The sequence below is a fragment of the Pimephales promelas genome, chromosome 21 (genome assembly GCF_988280905.1).
Source record: "Pimephales promelas chromosome 21, fPimPro1.hap1.1, whole genome shotgun sequence".
In the NCBI taxonomy this organism is placed as follows: domain Eukaryota; kingdom Metazoa; phylum Chordata; class Actinopteri; order Cypriniformes; family Leuciscidae; genus Pimephales; species Pimephales promelas.
The window spans coordinates 24198821-24212629 of record NC_142789.1 but is presented as its reverse complement, the minus strand read 5'-3'; the positions used below and the strand labels follow the sequence as shown (position 1 = coordinate 24212629).

The 13809-nt window shown below is 40.2% G+C and overlaps 1 long non-coding RNA gene across 1 annotated transcript in view; it reads left to right on the top strand.

Annotated features, from left to right (window-relative positions):
* Positions 1-13314, top strand: part of LOC120480384 (uncharacterized) — a 47002-nt gene extending 33688 nt beyond the window's left edge. The window contains exons 2-4 of the long non-coding RNA XR_005623104.2: positions 11429-11503; positions 11576-11665; positions 11750-13314. This is a non-coding gene — a long non-coding RNA (uncharacterized LOC120480384). The remainder of the gene's footprint in view (positions 1-11428; positions 11504-11575; positions 11666-11749) is intronic.
* The last annotated feature ends 495 nt before the right edge of the window (positions 13315-13809 follow it).

Here is a 13809-nt window from a genome sequence, read left to right as displayed (position 1 = left end):
TCTGGATTCTGATAGAGGGGCGCGAGACTTTGACCTGAGTGCAAAAATGGAGGCTCTAGACCCTTCCAGAGCTGAGATATCGAAATTCAAAATTTCGACCCGAAAAAAAAAACGACAGTGTTACCCCTTTCGTTTTTTTTCATTTTTGGGCGAAAAATGAAGTTTCTCCAATCTTCTCAAAACTCTGGATTCTGATAGAGGGGCGCGAGACTTTGACCTGAGTGCAAAAATGGAGGCTCTAGACCCTTCCAGAGCTGAGATATCGAAATTCAAAATTTCTACCCGAAAAAAAAACGACAGTGTTACCCCTTTCGTTTTTTTTTCATTTTTGGGCGAAAAATTAAGTTTCTCCAATCTTCTCAAAACTCTGGATTCTGATAGAGGGGCGTGAGACTTTGACCTGAGTGCAAAAATGGAGGCTCTAGACCCTTCCAGAGCTGAGATACCGAAATTCAAAATTTCGACCCGAAAAAAAAACGACAGTGTTACCCCTTTCGTTTTTTTTCATTTTTGGGCGAAAAATGAAGTTTCTCCAATCTTCTCAAAACTCTGGATTCTGATAGAGGGGCGCGAGACTTTGACCTGAGTGCAAAAATGGAGGCTCTAGACCCTTCCAGAGCTGAGATATCGAAATTCAAAATTTCCACCCGAAAAAAAAACGACAGTGTTACCCCTTTCGTTTTTTTTCATTTTTGGGCGAAAAATGAAGTTTCTCCAATCTTCTCAAAACTCTGGATTCTGATAGAGGGGCGCGAGACTTTGACCTGAGTGCAAAAATGGAGGCTCTAGACCCTTCCAGAGCTGAGATATCGAAATTCAAAATTTCGACCCGAAAAAAAAACGACAGTGTTACCCCTTTCGTTTTTTTTCATTTTTGGGCGAAAAATGAAGTTTCTCCAATCTTCTCAAAACTCTGGATTCTGATAGAGGGGCGCGAGACTTTGACCTGAGTGCAAAAATGGAGGCTCTAGACCCTTCCAGAGCTGAGATATCGAAATTCAAAATTTCGACCCGAAAAAAAAAACGACAGTGTTACCCCTTTCGTTTTTTTTCATTTTTGGGCGAAAAATGAAGTTTCTCCAATCTTCTCAAAACTCTGGATTCTGATAGAGGGGCGCGAGACTTTGACCTGAGTGCAAAAATGGAGGCTCTAGACCCTTCCAGAGCTGAGATATCGAAATTCAAAATTTCGACCCGAAAAAAAAACGACAGTGTTACCCCTTTCGTTTTTTTTCATTTTTGGGCGAAAAATGAAGTTTCTCCAATCTTCTCAAAACTCTGGATTATGATAGAGGGCTGTGAGACTTTGACCTGAGTGCAAAAATGGAGGCTCTAGACCCTTCCAGAGCTGAGATATCGAAATTCAAAATTTCGACCCGAAAAAAAAACGACAGTGTTACCCCTTTCGTTTTTTTTCATTTTTGGGCGAAAAATGAAGTTTCTCCAATCTTCTCAAAACTCTGGATTCTGATAGAGGGCTGTGAGACTTTGACCTGAGTGCAAAAATGGAGGCTCTAGACCCTTCCAGAGCTGAGATATCGAAATTCAAAATTTCGACCCGAAAAAAAAACGACAGTGTTACCCCTTTCGTTTTTTTTCATTTTTGGGCGAAAAATGAAGTTTCTCCAATCTTCTCAAAACTCTGGATTCTGATAGAGGGGCGCGAGACTTTGACCTGAGTGCAAAAATGGAGGCTCTAGACCCTTCCAGAGCTGAGATATCGAAATTCAAAATTTCGACCCGAAAAAAAAACGACAGTGTTACCCCTTTCGTTTTTTTTCATTTTTGGGCGAAAAATGAAGTTTCTCCAATCTTCTCAAAACTCTGGATTCTGATAGAGGGGCGCGAGACTTTGACCTGAGTGCAAAAATGGAGGCTCTAGACCCTTCCAGAGCTGAGATATCGAAATTCAAAATTTCGACCCGAAAAAAAAACGACAGTGTTACCCCTTTCGTTTTTTTTCATTTTTGGGCGAAAAATGAAGTTTCTCCAATCTTCTCAAAACTCTGGATTCTGATAGAGGGGCGCGAGACTTTGACCTGAGTGCAAAAATGGAGGCTCTAGACCCTTCCAGAGCTGAGATATCGAAATTCAAAATTTCGACCCGAAAAAAAAAACGACAGTGTTACCCCTTTCGTTTTTTTTTCATTTTTGGGCGAAAAATTAAGTTTCTCCAATCTTCTCAAAACTCTGGATTCTGATAGAGGGGCGTGAGACTTTGACCTGAGTGCAAAAATGGAGGCTCTAGACCCTTCCAGAGCTGAGATACCGAAATTCAAAATTTCGACCCGAAAAAAAAACGACAGTGTTACCCCTTTCGTTTTTTTTCATTTTTGGGCGAAAAATGAAGTTTCTCCAATCTTCTCAAAACTCTGGATTCTGATAGAGGGGCGCGAGACTTTGACCTGAGTGCAAAAATGGAGGCTCTAGACCCTTCCAGAGCTGAGATATCGAAATTCAAAATTTCCACCCGAAAAAAAAACGACAGTGTTACCCCTTTCGTTTTTTTTCATTTTTGGGCGAAAAATGAAGTTTCTCCAATCTTCTCAAAACTCTGGATTCTGATAGAGGGGCGCGAGACTTTGACCTGAGTGCAAAAATGGAGGCTCTAGACCCTTCCAGAGCTGAGATATCGAAATTCAAAATTTCGACCCGAAAAAAAAACGACAGTGTTACCCCTTTCGTTTTTTTTCATTTTTGGGCGAAAAATGAAGTTTCTCCAATCTTCTCAAAACTCTGGATTCTGATAGAGGGGCGCGAGACTTTGACCTGAGTGCAAAAATGGAGGCTCTAGACCCTTCCAGAGCTGAGATATCGAAATTCAAAATTTCGACCCGAAAAAAAAAACGACAGTGTTACCCCTTTCGTTTTTTTTCATTTTTGGGCGAAAAATGAAGTTTCTCCAATCTTCTCAAAACTCTGGATTCTGATAGAGGGGCGCGAGACTTTGACCTGAGTGCAAAAATGGAGGCTCTAGACCCTTCCAGAGCTGAGATATCGAAATTCAAAATTTCGACCCGAAAAAAAAACGACAGTGTTACCCCTTTCGTTTTTTTTCATTTTTGGGCGAAAAATGAAGTTTCTCCAATCTTCTCAAAACTCTGGATTCTGATAGAGGGGCGTGAGACTTTGACCTGAGTGCAAAAATGGAGGCTCTAGACCCTTCCAGAGCTGAGATATCGAAATTCAAAATTTCGACCCGAAAAAAAAACGACAGTGTTACCCCTTTCGTTTTTTTTCATTTTTGGGCGAAAAATGAAGTTTCTCCAATCTTCTCAAAACTCTGGATTCTGATAGAGGGGCGCGAGACTTTGACCTGAGTGCAAAAATGGAGGCTCTAGACCCTTCCAGAGCTGAGATATCGAAATTCAAAATTTCGACCCGAAAAAAAAACGACAGTGTTACCCCTTTCGTTTTTTTTCATTTTTGGGCGAAAAATGAAGTTTCTCCAATCTTCTCAAAACTCTGGATTCTGATAGAGGGGCGCGAGACTTTGACCTGAGTGCAAAAATGGAGGCTCTAGACCCTTCCAGAGCTGAGATATCGAAATTCAAACTTTCGACCCGAAAAAAAAAACGACATTGTTACCCCTTTCGTTTTTTTTTTCATTTTTGGGCGAAAAATGAAGTTTCTCCAATCTTCTCAAAACTCTGGATTCTGATAGAGGGGCGCGAGACTTTGACCTGAGTGCAAAAATGGAGGCTCTAGACCCTTCCAGAGCTGAGATATCGAAATTCAAAATTTCGACCCGAAAAAAAAACGACAGTGTTACCCCTTTCTTTTTTTTTTCATTTTTGGGCGAAAAATGAAGTTTCTCCAATCTTCTCAAAACTCTGGATTCTGATAGAGGGGCGCGAGACTTTGACCTGAGTGCAAAAATGGAGGCTCTAGACCCTTCCAGAGCTGAGATATCGAAATTCAAAATTTCGACCCGAAAAAAAAACGACAGTGTTACCCCTTTCGTTTTTTTTCATTTTTGGGCGAAAAATGAAGTTTCTCCAATCTTCTCAAAACTCTGGATTCTGATAGAGGGGCGCGAGACTTTGACCTGAGTGCAAAAATGGAGGCTCTAGACCCTTCCAGAGCTGAGATATCGAAATTCAAAATTTCGACCCGAAAAAAAAACGACAGTGTTACCCCTTTCGTTTCTTTTCATTTTTGGGCGAAAAATGAAGTTTCTCCAATCTTCTCAAAACTCTGGATTCTGATAGAGGGGCGCGAGACTTTGACCTGAGTGCAAAAATGGAGGCTCTAGACCCTTCCAGAGCTGAGATATCGAAATTCAAAATTTCGACCCGAAAAAAAAACGACAGTGTTACCCCTTTCGTTTTTTTTCATTTTTGGGCGAAAAATGAAGTTTCTCCAATCTTCTCAAAACTCTGGATTCTGATAGAGGGGCGCGAGACTTTGACCTGAGTGCAAAAATGGAGGCTCTAGACCCTTCCAGAGCTGAGATATCGAAATTCAAAATTTCGACCCGAAAAAAAAACGACAGTGTTACCCCTTTCGTTTTTTTTCATTTTTGGGCGAAAAATTAAGTTTCTCCAATCTTCTCAAAACTCTGGATTCTGATAGAGGGGCGTGAGACTTTGACCTGAGTGCAAAAATGGAGGCTCTAGACCCTTCCAGAGCTGAGATATCGAAATTCAAAATTTCGACCCGAAAAAAAAACGACAGTGTTACCCCTTTCGTTTTTTTTCATTTTTGGGCGAAAAATTAAGTTTCTCCAATCTTCTCAAAACTCTGGATTCTGATAGAGGGGCGTGAGACTTTGACCTGAGTGCAAAAATGGAGGCTCTAGACCCTTCCAGAGCTGAGATATCGAAATTCAAAATTTCGACCCGAAAAAAAAACGACAGTGTTACCCCTTTCGTTTTTTTTTCATTTTGGGGAAAAAATGAAGTTTCTCCAATCTTTTCAAAACTCTGGATTCTGATAGAGGGGCGCGAGACTTTGACCTGAGTGCAAAAATGGAGGCTCTAGACCCTTCCAGAGCTGAGATATCGAAATTCAAAATTTCGACCCGAAAAAAAAACGACAGTGTTACCCCTTTCGTTTTTTTTTTCATTTTTGGGCGAAAAATGAAGTTTCTCCAATCTTCTCAAAACTCTGGATTCTGATAGAGGGGCGCGAGACTTTGACCTGAGTGCAAAAATGGAGGCTCTAGACCCTTCCAGAGCTGAGATATCGAAATTCAAAATTTCGACCCGAAAAAAAAACGACAGTGTTACCCCTTTCGTTTTTTTTCATTTTTTGGCGAAAAATGAAGTTTCTCCAATCTTCTCAAAACTCTGGATTCTGATAGAGGGGCGCGAGACTTTGACCTGAGTGCAAAAATGGAGGCTCTAGACCCTTCCAGAGCTGAGATATCGAAATTCAAAATTTCGACCCGAAAAAAAACGACAGTGTTACCCCTTTCGTTTTTTTTAATTTTTGGGCGAAAAATGAAGTTTCTCCAATCTTCTCAAAACTCTGGATTATGATAGAGGGCTGTGAGACTTTGACCTGAGTGCAAAAATGGAGGCTCTAGACCCTTCCAGAGCTGAGATATCGAAATTCAAAATTTCGACCCGAAAAAAAAAACGACAGTGTTACCCCTTTCGTTTTTTTTCATTTTTGGGCAAAAAATGAAGTTTCTCCAATCTTCTCAAAACTCTGGATTCTGATAGAGGGGCGCGAGACTTTGACCTGAGTGCAAAAATGGAGGCTCTAGACCCTTCCAGAGCTGAGATATCGAAATTCAAAATTTCGACCCGAAAAAAAACGACAGTGTTACCCCTTTCGTTTTTTTTCATTTTTGGGCGAAAAATGAAGTTTCTCCAATCTTCTCAAAACTCTGGATTCTGATAGAGGGGCGCGAGACTTTGACCTGAGTGCAAAAATGGAGGCTCTAGACCCTTCCAGAGCTGAGATATCGAAATTCAAAATTTCGACCCGAAAAAAAAACGACAGTGTTACCCCTTTCGTTTTTTTTCATTTTTGGGCGAAAAATGAAGTTTCTCCAATCTTCTCAAAACTCTGGATTCTGATAGAGGGGTGCGAGACATTGACCTGAGTGCAAAAATGGAGGCTCTAGACCCTTCCAGAGCTGAGATATCGAAATTCAAAATTTCGACCCGAAAAAAAAACGACAGTGTTACCCCTTTCGTTTTTTTTTCATTTTTGGGCGAAAAATGAAGTTTCTCCAATCTTCTTAAAACTCTGGATTCTGATAGAGGGGCGCGAGACTTTGACCTGAGTGCAAAAATGGAGGCTCTAGACCCTTCCAGAGCTGAGATATCGAAATTCAAAATTTCGACCCGAAAAAAAAACGACAGTGTTACCCCTTTCGTTTTTTTTCATTTTTGGGCGAAAAATTAAGTTTCTCCAATCTTCTCAAAACTCTGGATTCTGATAGAGGGGCGCGAGACTTTGACCTGAGTGCAAAAATGGAGGCTCTAGACCCTTCCAGAGCTGAGATATCGAAATTCAAAATTTCCACCCGAAAAAAAAACGACAGTGTTACCCCTTTCGTTTTTTTTCATTTTTGGGCGAAAAATGAAGTTTCTCCAATCTTCTCAAAACTCTGGATTCTGATAGAGGGGCGCGAGACTTTGACCTGAGTGCAAAAATGCAGGCTCTAGACCCTTCCAGAGCTGAGATATCGAAATTCAAAATTTCGACCCGAAAAAAAAACGACAGTGTTACCCCTTTCGTTTTTTTTCATTTTTGGGCGAAAAATTAAGTTTCTCCAATCTTCTCAAAACTCTGGATTCTGATAGAGGGGCGCGAGACTTTGACCTGAGTGCAAAAATGGAGGCTCTAGACCCTTCCAGAGCTGAGATATCGAAATTCAAAATTTCCACCCGAAAAAAAAACGACAGTGTTACCCCTTTCGTTTTTTTTCATTTTTGGGCGAAAAATGAAGTTTCTCCAATCTTCTCAAAACTCTGGATTCTGATAGAGGGGCGCGAGACTTTGACCTGAGTGCAAAAATGGAGGCTCTAGACCCTTCCAGAGCTGAGATATCGAAATTCAAAATTTCGACCCGAAAAAAAAACGACAGTGTTACCCCTTTCGTTTTTTTTCATTTTTTGGCGAAAAATGAAGTTTCTCCAATCTTCTCAAAACTCTGGATTCTGATAGAGGGGCGCGAGACTTTGACCTGAGTGCAAAAATGGAGGCTCTAGACCCTTCCAGAGCTGAGATATCGAAATTCAAAATTTCGACCCGAAAAAAAACGACAGTGTTACCCCTTTCGTTTTTTTTAATTTTTGGGCGAAAAATGAAGTTTCTCCAATCTTCTCAAAACTCTGGATTATGATAGAGGGCTGTGAGACTTTGACCTGAGTGCAAAAATGGAGGCTCTAGACCCTTCCAGAGCTGAGATATCGAAATTCAAAATTTCGACCCGAAAAAAAAAACGACAGTGTTACCCCTTTCGTTTTTTTTCATTTTTGGGCAAAAAATGAAGTTTCTCCAATCTTCTCAAAACTCTGGATTCTGATAGAGGGGCGCGAGACTTTGACCTGAGTGCAAAAATGGAGGCTCTAGACCCTTCCAGAGCTGAGATATCGAAATTCAAAATTTCGACCCGAAAAAAAACGACAGTGTTACCCCTTTCGTTTTTTTTCATTTTTGGGCGAAAAATGAAGTTTCTCCAATCTTCTCAAAACTCTGGATTCTGATAGAGGGGCGCGAGACTTTGACCTGAGTGCAAAAATGGAGGCTCTAGACCCTTCCAGAGCTGAGATATCGAAATTCAAAATTTCGACCCGAAAAAAAAACGACAGTGTTACCCCTTTCGTTTTTTTTCATTTTTGGGCGAAAAATGAAGTTTCTCCAATCTTCTCAAAACTCTGGATTCTGATAGAGGGGCGCGAGACATTGACCTGAGTGCAAAAATGGAGGCTCTAGACCCTTCCAGAGCTGAGATATCGAAATTCAAAATTTCGACCCGAAAAAAAAACGACAGTGTTACCCCTTTCGTTTTTTTTTCATTTTTGGGCGAAAAATGAAGTTTCTCCAATCTTCTTAAAACTCTGGATTCTGATAGAGGGGCGCGAGACTTTGACCTGAGTGCAAAAATGGAGGCTCTAGACCCTTCCAGAGCTGAGATATCGAAATTCAAAATTTCGACCCGAAAAAAAAACGACAGTGTTACCCCTTTCGTTTTTTTTCATTTTTGGGCGAAAAATTAAGTTTCTCCAATCTTCTCAAAACTCTGGATTCTGATAGAGGGGCGCGAGACTTTGACCTGAGTGCAAAAATGGAGGCTCTAGACCCTTCCAGAGCTGAGATATCGAAATTCAAAATTTCCACCCGAAAAAAAAACGACAGTGTTACCCCTTTCGTTTTTTTTCATTTTTGGGCGAAAAATGAAGTTTCTCCAATCTTCTCAAAACTCTGGATTCTGATAGAGGGGCGCGAGACTTTGACCTGAGTGCAAAAATGCAGGCTCTAGACCCTTCCAGAGCTGAGATATCGAAATTCAAAATTTCGACCCGAAAAAAAAACGACAGTGTTACCCCTTTCGTTTTTTTTCATTTTTGGGCGAAAAATTAAGTTTCTCCAATCTTCTCAAAACTCTGGATTCTGATAGAGGGGCGCGAGACTTTGACCTGAGTGCAAAAATGGAGGCTCTAGACCCTTCCAGAGCTGAGATATCGAAATTCAAAATTTCCACCCGAAAAAAAAACGACAGTGTTACCCCTTTCGTTTTTTTTCATTTTTGGGCGAAAAATGAAGTTTCTCCAATCTTCTCAAAACTCTGGATTCTGATAGAGGGGCGCGAGACTTTGACCTGAGTGCAAAAATGCAGGCTCTAGACCCTTCCAGAGCTGAGATATCGAAATTCAAAATTTCGACCCGAAAAAAAAACGACAGTGTTACCCCTTTCGTTTTTTTTTCATTTTTGGGCGAAAAATGAAGTTTCTCCAATCTTCTCAAAACTCTGGATTCTGATAGAGGGGCGTGAGACTTTGACCTGAGTGCAAAAATGGAGGCTCTAGACCCTTCCAGAGCTGAGATATCGAAATTCAAAATTTCGACCCGAAAAAAAAACGACAGTGTTACCCCTTTCGTTTTTTTTCATTTTTGGGCGAAAAATGAAGTTTCTCCAATCTTCTCAAAACTCTGGATTCTGATAGAGGGGCGTGAGACTTTGACCTGAGTGCAAAAATGGAGGCTCTAGACCCTTCCAGAGCTGAGATATCGAAATTCAAAATTTCGACCCGAAAAAAAAACGACAGTGTTACCCCTTTCGTTTTTTTTCATTTTTGGGCGAAAAATGAAGTTTCTCCAATCTTCTCAAAACTCTGGATTCTGATAGAGGGGCGCGAGACTTTGACCTGAGTGCAAAAATGGAGGCTCTAGACCCTTCCAGAGCTGAGATATCGAAATTCAAAATTTCGACCCGAAAAAAAAAAACGACAGTATTACCCCTTCCGTTTTTTTTCATTTTTGGGCGAAAAATGAAGTTTCTCCAATCTTCTCAAAACTCTGGATTCTGATAGAGGGGCGCGAGACTTTGACCTGAGTGCAAAAATGGAGGCTCTGGACCCTTCCAGAGCTGAGATATCGAAATTCAAAATTTCGACCCGAAAAAAAAAACGACAGTGTTACCCCTTTCGTTTTTCTTTTTCATTTTTCGGCGAAAAATGAAGTTTCTCCAATCTTCTCAAAACTCTGGATTATGATAGAGTGCTGTGAGACTTTGACCTGAGTGCAAAAATGGAGGCTCTAGACCCTTCCAGAGCTGAGATATCGAAATTCAAAATTTCGACCCGAAAAAAAAACGACAGTGTTACCCCTTTCGTTTTTTTTCATTTTTGGGCGAAAAATGAAGTTTCTCCAATCTTCTCAAAACTCTGGATTCTGATAGAGGGGCGTGAGACTTTGACCTGAGTGCAAAAATGGAGGCTCTAGACCCTTCCAGAGTTGAGATATCGAAATTCAAAATTTCGACCCGAAAAAAAAAACGACAGTGTTACCCCTTTCGTTTTTTTTCATTTTTGGGCGAAAAATGAAGTTTCTCCAATCTTCTCAAAACTCTGGATTCTGATAGAGGGGCGCGAGACTTTGACCTGAGTGCAAAAATGGAGGCTCTAGACCCTTCCAGAGCTGATATATCGAAATTCAAAATTTCGATCCGAAAAAAAAAACGACAGTGTTACCCCTTTTCGTTTTTTTTCATTTTTGGGCGAAAAATTAAGTTTCTCCAATCTTCTCAAAACTCTGGATTCTGATAGAGTGGCGCGAGACTTTGACCTGAGTGCAAAAATGGAGGCTCTAGACCCTTCCAGAGCTGAGATATCGAAATTCAAAATTTCGACCCGAAAAAAAAAACGACAGTGTTACCCCTTTCGTTTTTTTTTCATTTTTGGCCGAAAAATTAAGTTTCTCCAATCTTCTCAAAACTCTGGATTCTGATAGAGGGCAATGAGACTTCGACCTGAGTGCAAAAATGGAGGCTCTAGACCCTTCCAGAGCTGAGATATCGAAACTCAAAAATTCACCCAAAAAAAAAAAACGACAGTGTTACCCCTTTCGGGGTTTTTTTTTTCGGGCGAAAAATTAAGTTTCTCCAATCTTCTTAAAACTCTGGATTCTGATAGAGGGCCATGAGACTTAAACCTGAGTGCAAAAATGGAGGCTCTAGACCCTTCCAGAGCTGAGATATCGAAACTCAAAAATTCGACCCGAAAAAAAACGACAGTGTTTCTTTTTTTTTTCAGGTGAAAAATTAAGTTTCTCCAATCTTCTCAAAACTCTGGATTCTGATAGAGGGCCATGAGGCTTAAACTTGAGTGCAAAAATAGAGGCTCTAGACCCTTCCAGAGATATCGAAACTCAAAAATTCCACCCGGAAAAAAAAAACGACAGTGGTACCCCTTTCGTTTTTGTTTTTTTCCGGGCGAAAAATCAAGTTTCTCCAATCTTCTCAAAACTCTGGATTCTGATAGAGGGCCATGAGACTTAGACCTGAGTGCAAAAATGGAGGCTCTAGACCCTTCCAGAGCTGAGATATTGAGATCCCACGTAGCATTTATGCCATTATAAATATCTCAGCTCTGGAAGGGTCTAGAGCCTCCATTTCTGCACTCAGGTCTAAGTCCCAATGCCTATGGATTCTCTATCAGAATCCAGAGTTTCAAGAAGATCAGAGCAACTAAAAATTTCAACCCAAAAAAATTCCCAATCTTGTCAAAACTCTGGATTCTGGTAGAGGGCCATGAGACTTAGACCTGAGTGCGAAAATGGAGTCTCTAAACCCTTCCTGAGCTGACATATTGAGATCCCACGCCCAAATTGAGATTTTTTTGTCACTTATTAGTGTTGATATGTTGAGGAACATTTAAGTTGGATTAAAAGTGAGTTAACACAACCTCAGCATGTAGGCTAAATGCAGTGTTGAGCTCGTAATGTGAATCTTGTCTGTATGTCACAGGGACAGAAGAACACGCGTGTGTTTATCCGGTGGAGAGAGGCTCATGATGCTGAATGATGTCATCAAAGGCTTTGAGTGAGTATACTACAGAAATGGATAGAAATTACAACATTTTTCTGAGTCTTGATTCCTGTGCATTTTCTGCAGAGCTTTTGTGGTGGAGCAAGACCTGCAAGGAAAGATGATGGCAGTATTTGTTTGGGAAAAAAAGTTTGTGGGATTTTACTCAAATAGAAAGTAAGGTTATTTTTAATACATAAATCAAATGACATTGTGCTGTTAAAATGACCGCTTTTGTGTAATGTTTGTGCATTTTTGTAGGATCTGAAATATTTGCAGACTGGTGTGAGCACTGAGGATGAGGAGCCCAGAGCTGCATCCTAGAAGTGGTCCCATGGATGAGTCCCTCTATCGCTCCACCTGCCCTTATTGCCTCAGATTGAGAAGCACAGCACAGCAACAAGCTCTGGGACGAAGGCACAGTCCCCTCTGGTGAATTCATCAGAATAAAGCTGCAGAATGGGAACCGCTGTGTTGAGTCGGTAGTAGGATGTGGTGTTCAGCGCCTGTAAAAAAATGCTTGTAGTTTGAATAAAGCTTTGTTTCATGTGTTGTTGACTTTTATATGCATTTGTTTATTGTGATGGTTGCTTTTATTTGTTCTTTTACTCATTTATTCATGTTTCTTATTGTTGTCAGTATATAAAATATAATTATTTAATTAATGTATGCATTAATTCATCGATTGACTGACAATTGAGATGTTTCACTGCATTTAGCAATATAAATGTATTCATGCATAACTGTCATGTGACAAAACAAATTTAATTTTGCTTGTTTTATTAAATTATATTTTTAGTATGTAAAAAAGTTTTATAATTAAGTATTGGTCAGCATTTAATATTATTGTTGTGTTTAAGTTTTGCTAACAATGCAATTCATTCTGAGGTAATGTTAATTTTTAAGGAGTGATACTTACATTTTTTCGAATATAAAATCAACAGTTTTCTCCAAAAGAGATCTTCGAGCAGCTGCCTGTCTCTTTTGTGCAGACATTACAAAATGCAGAGGAAAACTGTTCTAGGTTGTGCTGTCGAGTTACTGATGTTATGAAGTGTTAGTGCACCTGTTGCATATATATTTTAAACTTATTACATTCAAGATCATGGAAAGATACCACAGTTGTATGTAACAATCATAATGACAAAACAGAAAATATAAGGATTTGTTGCATTTGTGTAATAATAAACACACAAGGTTTTAGAATATGAACACGCAAGGTTTTAGAATATTTCAGCGTGATACCGTTTACCATTTTGGTCAAAAGGCTACTTTAGACAAATTGAGATGTTTACCGTGTCTATGCGGTGCATGACTCGTGCCAGGGCTAGCATTGTAGCTTGCATTAACTTTTACTAGTGATTTTAAATGGATTTCTCCAAATAGCATGACAAACTTTACCTGTCTGGTAGAATCTTCGCGACTGCGGCATCAGTGAGAAGCCCAACCTGTGCTTTTAGCGCACGCCAGCGTGTGATATTCACCCAAAATCACTCTGGTCTTGTTTCTATATTCTGCGGCCTTTCTCTTCTTATCATACACTTCGTAAACATTTTTTCTCTTTCGACCCTCAGCCATTTTCAAAGGAATGGCTGAAACCGTAACTCCGACATAATACACCTGAAAGTGAAAACTACATGGGGATGAGCACGTAGCCTACAACGGCCTTACGTAAACATATCACCAGAATGATTGACACTTAGGTGGACCAATAGTATAGACTACCCACCCGGAAAAAGAAAATCCTCCGCTATATCTTTAAGTATGCGGTTTGGAACACAGCCATGATCTCAGTTCCAGAAGGGTCTAGAACCTCCATTTCTGCACTCAGGTCTAAGTCTCATGGCCCTCTATCAGAATCCAGAGTTTCAAGAAGATCATTGAAACTCAAAATTTCGACCGAAAAAAAAAAACGACAATGGTACCCCTGTCGTTTTTTGTTTTTTTTTTCGGCGAGAAAAAAATACGTTTCTCCAATCTTCTCAAAACTCTGGATTCTGATAGCGGGCCATGAGACTTAGACCTGAGTGCAAAAATGGAGTCTCTAGACCCTTCCAGAGCTGAGATATTGAGATCCCACATAGCATGCCATTATAAATATCTCAGCTCTAGAAGGGTCTACAGCCTCCATTTTTGCACTCAGGTCTAAGACCCACAGCCCTCTATCAGAATACAGAGTTTCAAGAAGATCACAGCAACTAAAAATTTCAACCCAAAAAATTTCCCAATCTTGTCAAAACTCTGGATTCTGGTAGAGGGCCATGAGACTTAGACCTGAGTGCAAAAATGGAGTCTCTTGACCATTCCTGAGCTGAGATCTT